At 39.2% G+C, this 6,642-nt stretch overlaps 1 pseudogene; it reads right to left on the bottom strand.

Annotated features, from left to right (window-relative positions):
- Window positions 1-2,363: 2,363 nt before the first annotated feature.
- On the bottom strand, window positions 2,364-6,642 carry LOC123387738 (annotated as a pseudogene).

Genomic DNA, 6,642 nt, shown 5'->3' on the forward strand with positions numbered 1-6,642 from the left:
GAAAGAGAGTAGAACATGTATTTCAGAGACATCACACCTAGGGTGTGAGGGACCTGGGGTATTTGTACACCAGCTTTCATCAGTCATCAATTAAGTTCTGGTTGCTGCAGGGGCATTAATTCCCTGGGCCATTCTGGCCTTCTGGGCATGTGAGCAAAACTGATCATATCAGGCAAAGAAAGTTTGTATGCAAAATATGTGGATAGTGGCTCTTGGAAGTCAAGCTGCCCTGAAATGATAAGGGTCAAAAGATTATGTGGAAGGCATTGCCCTAAGTGTTATAAGACAGCAATATTTAATATAAAGAAGTGCTCATGATATGAGGAAGTTGAGAGGCAAAGTGGGGATTTTAGGGGATAGGGAAGAAAAAAATGAAATAAGATGGAATAGAGAGGGAGACAAACCATTAGAGACTCTTTCTCATAAAACAAACTGAGGGTTGCTGGGGTAGGGATGTGGGGAGGGTGGTGGGGTGATGGACAGTGGGGAAGGTATGTGCTATGGTGAGTGCTGTGAAGTGTGTAAACCTGGCAATTCACAGACCTGTACCCTGGGGCTAATAATACATTATATGTTATTAAAAATTTAAAAAAAGATAAAGGAGTGCTCAGAGTTATAGTCATAAATTTACTAGAATGTACAAAATGATGAAGATATTTTTTAATTTATTTTTTATTTATTTTCAGCATAACAGTATTCATTATTTTTGCACCACACCTAGGGCTCCATGCAATCTGTGCCCTCTATAATACCCACCACCTGGTACCCTGACCTCCCCACCCCGCCCCTTCAAAACCCTCAGATTGTTTTGCAGAGTCCATTTTAAAAATGGTTGAATGATAACTCTAATGGAGAATAAATAAATATAATATAGTATATTATTTTTAAATTGTACTACTTGACCGAATTTCCTAGAATTTCAGGTAGATATTGCATCTCCACTATTGTAGTGGAATAGAAATATTATTTGAATTCCAAAGATAAGACAGTATTTTCCATGTACCTCCAAATTCTAAACATGAGAGAGGACTTCCATGGAAGTGATCAAAAGAGAATTTATAGGCATTAAGCCCTAAACCCTTTCATGGTATAAAAGAGAGATAGTCAAAAGGTGGTGGAGAGGAATATCCTGAAGATATGTTTCAAGGGATTCATTTACTCCTTCTTCCATGAGAAAATAAGGTGCTTCCCCTTACCTTAAGTGAAAACAGTTTCAAAGGTACTCCAGGAAAACTTCATGTGTCTTATCTGGAATTTGACTAATGTTAGAACAAGTACCTTCTTCACAAATAAAAAATCTAAAGGTCAATTATGGACTCACATAGTCTTCTTAGTTGAAGAGAAGACACTGCATTCCACATCCCAGAATTGAACAAAATAGGATCAAGCATGTCTCCAATTAGCCGTATGTGAATCCTATGCAGAAGAATTAGCCAAGACTCTTTGTAAAGGTGACTCAGGCCAATAGAACTACCTGGTAGGTTTAGGTGACCTAAGAGAGGGGTAAACTATTAAGGGAGAGTCATATGTAACCAACTAAAAGAGTTAGGGCCTTTAAAGAGATGATTAAGTTAAAATTGGTCATTATGATGTTCCCTAGTCTAATCTGAGTGGTATCCTTATAAGAAATGGAAATTAAAGACACACAAAGGGACGCCTGGGTGGTTCAGTTGGTTGGACGACTGCCTTCGGCTCAGGTCATGATCCCGGAATCCCAGGATCAAGTCCCACATCAGGCACCCAGCTCCATGGGGAGTCTGCTTCTCCCTCTGACTTTCTCCTCACTCATGGTCTTTCTCACTGTCCCAGAAGACCCCCTTATGTCTGAACTAAACTCTGGCTTCTTAACCAGCAGAACCACAGTAAGCTCACAGGTGACTGTATAACAACTTGGGGGCCCTATGTCATTTAGCGGGTGAAGGATGCTAGCAATATATTCAGGAAGGTTAATCAAAATTTTTTTCTTGGTCCAACATTTCAAGGGTGATTTTATTCTCCATTGACATATCTCCCTCACAGAAAAACTGAAGAAAGAGTGCATAAGACAACAAAAAAGTGCACCTCCTCTCAGGACAGAACACAGCTCTCTCTTGTCCTAGAGGTAATGAAATCTTCTAAGAAAGGCATGAAGGTTTATACATATTGTGATGTCCTGGACACAACACTTGCACAAAATAGGCATTTAATGAATACTTGTGGAAAAGAAAATCAACTGAGGCATATAAAGTTAGGGAATGAAAGAATGAGAATAGTAGAGGTATTGTTGTCGATCACAATCTTCCAAGCGCTTAAGAAAAATGTCAGAAATCACTACCTCTGAAGGTAGATTATCTTCTAACCAGGTTCCTGAGGGCTCCCTTCCCTCAGGCTGCAATGATGGGGTTCAACATGGAAGTCATAACTGAATAGAACACAGAGATGACCTGATCCTTTTTACTCATTGTCTTGGAATTGGGTCTCTTGTAGGCAAATTATTCCAGAGCCATACATAGTAGAGAACCACAACAGTGAGATGGGAGCTACAGGTAGAGAAGACCTTGAGCTTCCCTTCCCCTAACTGCATCTGAATCACTGTGGAGATATTATGCCAGTAGGAGACAAGGATGAGGGAGAGATATGCAAACAGGATAATCACACCCATTGAAAAGAGGGCCATCTCAGCCTTGTATGTGTCTCCTGAAGCCAGCTTCAGGAGTGCAGGAGGTTCACATATTCTGTCCCTGGTAGGGAAGACACAGTGTAAAGGCACTATCCACTGAACATACAAATGCTCCACTGATCCAAGACACTATGACCAACTGGACACAAACCCTCTGGGTCATGACTGTGGAATAATGCAGGGGCTTGAAGATAGCCACATAGTGGTCATAAGACATCACTGCCAGAAGTGCACATTCTGTACACCCTGCGAGAAGGAAGACAATTATCTGTAGTGAGCATCCAGCAAAGGAAATGGTTTTCCTTTTTAGAAGGAAGTGGACCAACATCCTAGGAACAATGCTTGTAGAGAAACAGAGGTGAGCAAAGGACAAGTTTTTTTTTTTCTTTTTCTTTTTCTTTATTTAATTAATTAATTTCAATAAACATATAACATATTTTTATCCCCAGGGGTACAGGTCTGTGACTCGCCAAGTTTACACATTTCACAGCACTCATCATAACACATACCCTCCCCAATGTCCATATCCCCACCACTTTCTCCCATCCTGCCTCCCCCCAGCAACCCTCAGTCTGTTTTTTGAGATTGAGTCTTTTATAGTTTGTCTCCCTCCCAATCCCATCTCTTTCATTTTTTCTCCTTTCCTACCCCCCAACCCCCTCACATTGCATCTCCACTTCCTCATATCAGGGAGATCATATGATAGTTGTCTTTCTCTGATTGGCTTATTTCGCTAAGCATAATACCCTCCAGTTCCATCCATGCCATCGCAAATGGCAAGATTTCATTTCTTTTGATGGCTGCATAGTATTCCATTGTGTATGTATATCACATCTTCTTTATCCATTCGTCTGTTGATGGACATCTAGATTATTTCCATAGTTTAGCTATTATGCACATTTCTGCTATAAACATTTGGGTGCACGTGCCCCTTCGGAGCACCCTGTTTGTATCTTTAGGATATATACCCAGTAGTGCAATTGCTGGGTTATAGGGTAGGCCTATTTTCAGTTTTTTGAGGAGCTTCCACACTGTTTTCCAGAGTGGTTGCACAAGCTTGCATTCCCACCAACAGTGCAGGAGGGTTCCCCTTTCTCCGCATCCTTGCCAGCATCTGTCATTTCTTAATTTGTTAATTTTACCCATTCTGACTGGTGTGAGGTGGTATCTCATTGTGGTTTTGATTTGTATTTTCCTGATGCCAAGTGATGTGGAGCATTTTTTCATGTGTCTGTTGGCCATCTGGATATCTTCTTTGCAGAAATGTCTGTTCATGTCTTCTGCCCATTTCTTTGATTGGATTATTTGTTCTTTGGGTGTTGAGTTTGCTAAGCTCTTTATAGATTTTGGATACTACCTCTTTATCTGATATGTTGTTTGCAAATATCTTCTCCCATTCTGTCAGTTGTCTTTTGGTTTTGTTTACAGTTTCCTTTGCTGTGCAAAAGCTTTTGATCTTGATGAAATCCCTATAAGTCATTTTTGCCCTTGCTTCTGTTGTCTTTGGCGATGTTCCTAGGAAGAAGTTGCTGCAGTTGAGGTCAAAGAGCTTGCTGCCTGGGTTCTCCTCAAGGATTTTGATGGATTCCTTTCTCACATTGAGGTCCTTCATCCATTTTGAGTCTATTTTTGTATGTGGTGTAAGGAAATGGTCCAATTTCATTTTTCTGCATGTGGCTGTCCAATTTTCCCAACACCATTTGTTGAAGAGGCTGTCTTTTTTCCATTGGACATTCTTTCCTGCTTTGTCGAAGATTAGTTGACCATAGAGTTGAGAGTCCATTTCTGGGCTCTCTATTCTGTTCCATTGATTTATGTGTCTGTTTTTGTGCCAGTACCATACTATGTTGATGATGACAGCTTTGTAATAGAGCTTGAAGTCTGGAATTGTGTACCACCAACTTTGGCTTTCTTTTTCAATATTCCTTTGGCTATTCGAGGTATTTTCTGGTTCCATATAAATTTTAGGATGGTTTGCTCTATTTCTTTGAAAAAAATGGATGGGATTTTGGTAGTAATTGCATTAAATGTGTAGATTGCTTTAGGTAGCATAGGCATTTTCACAATATTTGTTCTTCCAATCCAGGAGCATGGAACATTTTTCTATTTCTTTGTGTCTTCCTCAATTTCTTTCATGATTACTTTATAGTTTTCTGAGTATAGATTCTGTGCCTCTTTGGTTAGGTTTATTCCTAGGTATCTTATGGTTTTGGGTGCAATTGTAAATGGGACTGACTCCTTAATTTCTCTTTCTTCTGTCTTGTTGTTTGTGTGAAGAAACACAACTGATTTCTGTGCATTGATTTTATATCCTGACACTTTACTGAATTCCTGTACAAGTTCTAGCATTTTTGGAGTGGAGACTTTTGGGTTTTCCACATATAGTATCATATCATCTGCAAAAAGTGATAGTTTGAATTCTTCTTTGCTGATTTGGATGACTTTAATTTCTTTTTGTTGTCCGATTGGTGAGGCTAGGACTTCTAGTACTATATTGAACAGCAGTGGTGATAACTGACATCCTTGCCATTTTCCTGACCTTAGCAGAAAAGCTTTCAGTTTTTCTCCATTGAGAATGATATTTGCAGTGGGTTTTTCATAGATTTCTTTGATAATATTGAGGTATGTGCCCTCTATCCCTACACTTTGAAGAGTTTTGATCAGGAAGTGATGCTGCACTTTGTCAAATGCTTTTTCAGCATCTATTGAGAGTATCATATGGTTCTCATTCTTTCTTTTATTAATGTATTATATCACATTGATAGATTTGCAGATGTTGAACCAACCTTGCAGCCCTGGAATAAATCCCACTTGGTCTTGGTGAATAATCCTCTTTTTTAAATTTATTTTTTATTTTCAGCATAACAATATTCATTATTTTTGCACCACGCCATGCAATCTGTGCCCTTCTATAATACCCACCACCTGGTACCCCGACCTCCCATCACCCGCCCCTTCAAAACCCTCAGATTGTTTTTCAGAGTCCATAGTCTCTCATGGTTCACCTCCCCTTCGAATTTCCCCCAACTCCATTCTCCTCTCTAACTCCCCATGTCCTCCATGCTATTTGTTAATGTACTGTTGGATCCTATTGGCCAGTATTTTGGTGAGAATTTTTGCATCTGTGTTCATCAAGAAGATTGGTCTGTAATTCCACAGAAGAAGACGTAAGTGGAATGAATGACAGAGTTAGGATTTGTAATGTAAGTCAAAGTCTCATGGTATTACACAGAAAAGAAACAAATATGCTATCTTTCTGTAGTGTGGAATCAAGGAACAGGTGGTTTAAGCAGAATCAATGCAAATATCTGCAACATCTTAATATTCCTCAAAGTTAGTTTGTTGTTCTTCCTTCTTTATTTATGTGTTATTCTTTAAGGATCTCATTTAAGTTCCTTGGCCAAACTATCAGTTATATCTAGCCTACCTTGAAAGTTATCTGACAACTAAACTAAAAGGCAACCTACAGAATGGTAAACGATATTTGAAAATACCATATCTCATAAAGGACTAGTATCCAAGATATGTAAAGAACATATGGAACTCAACACCCAAAAAGCAAATAATCCAGTCAAGAAATGGGTGGAAGATGTGAACAAATGCTTCTCCAAAGAAGACATACAAATAGAAAACAGACACATAAAAAAATGCTCAACATCACATGTCATCAGGGAAATACAAATCAAAACATCAATGAGATACCATCTTACATCAGCCAGAATGGCTAAAATTAATAATACAGGAAATAAAAGTTGGTGTTCAGGATGTGGAAAAAGAATTAGCCAAGACTAACCCTCTTACACTGGGTGGGAATGCAAGCTGGTACAGCCACTCTGGAAAACAGTATGGAGGTTACTCAAGAAGTTAAAACTAGAACTGCCCCATGACCCAGCAATTGCACTACTGGGTATTTACACCAAAGATACAGGTGTAGTGATATGATGGGTCACATGCACCACAATGTTCATAACAGCAATGTCCAT

The sequence above is a fragment of the Mustela putorius genome, unplaced genomic scaffold (assembly GCF_011764305.1).
Source record: "Mustela putorius furo isolate JIRA1106 unplaced genomic scaffold, ASM1176430v1.1 tig00003859_pilon_pilon_pilon, whole genome shotgun sequence".
Lineage (NCBI taxonomy): Eukaryota > Metazoa > Chordata > Mammalia > Carnivora > Mustelidae > Mustela > Mustela putorius.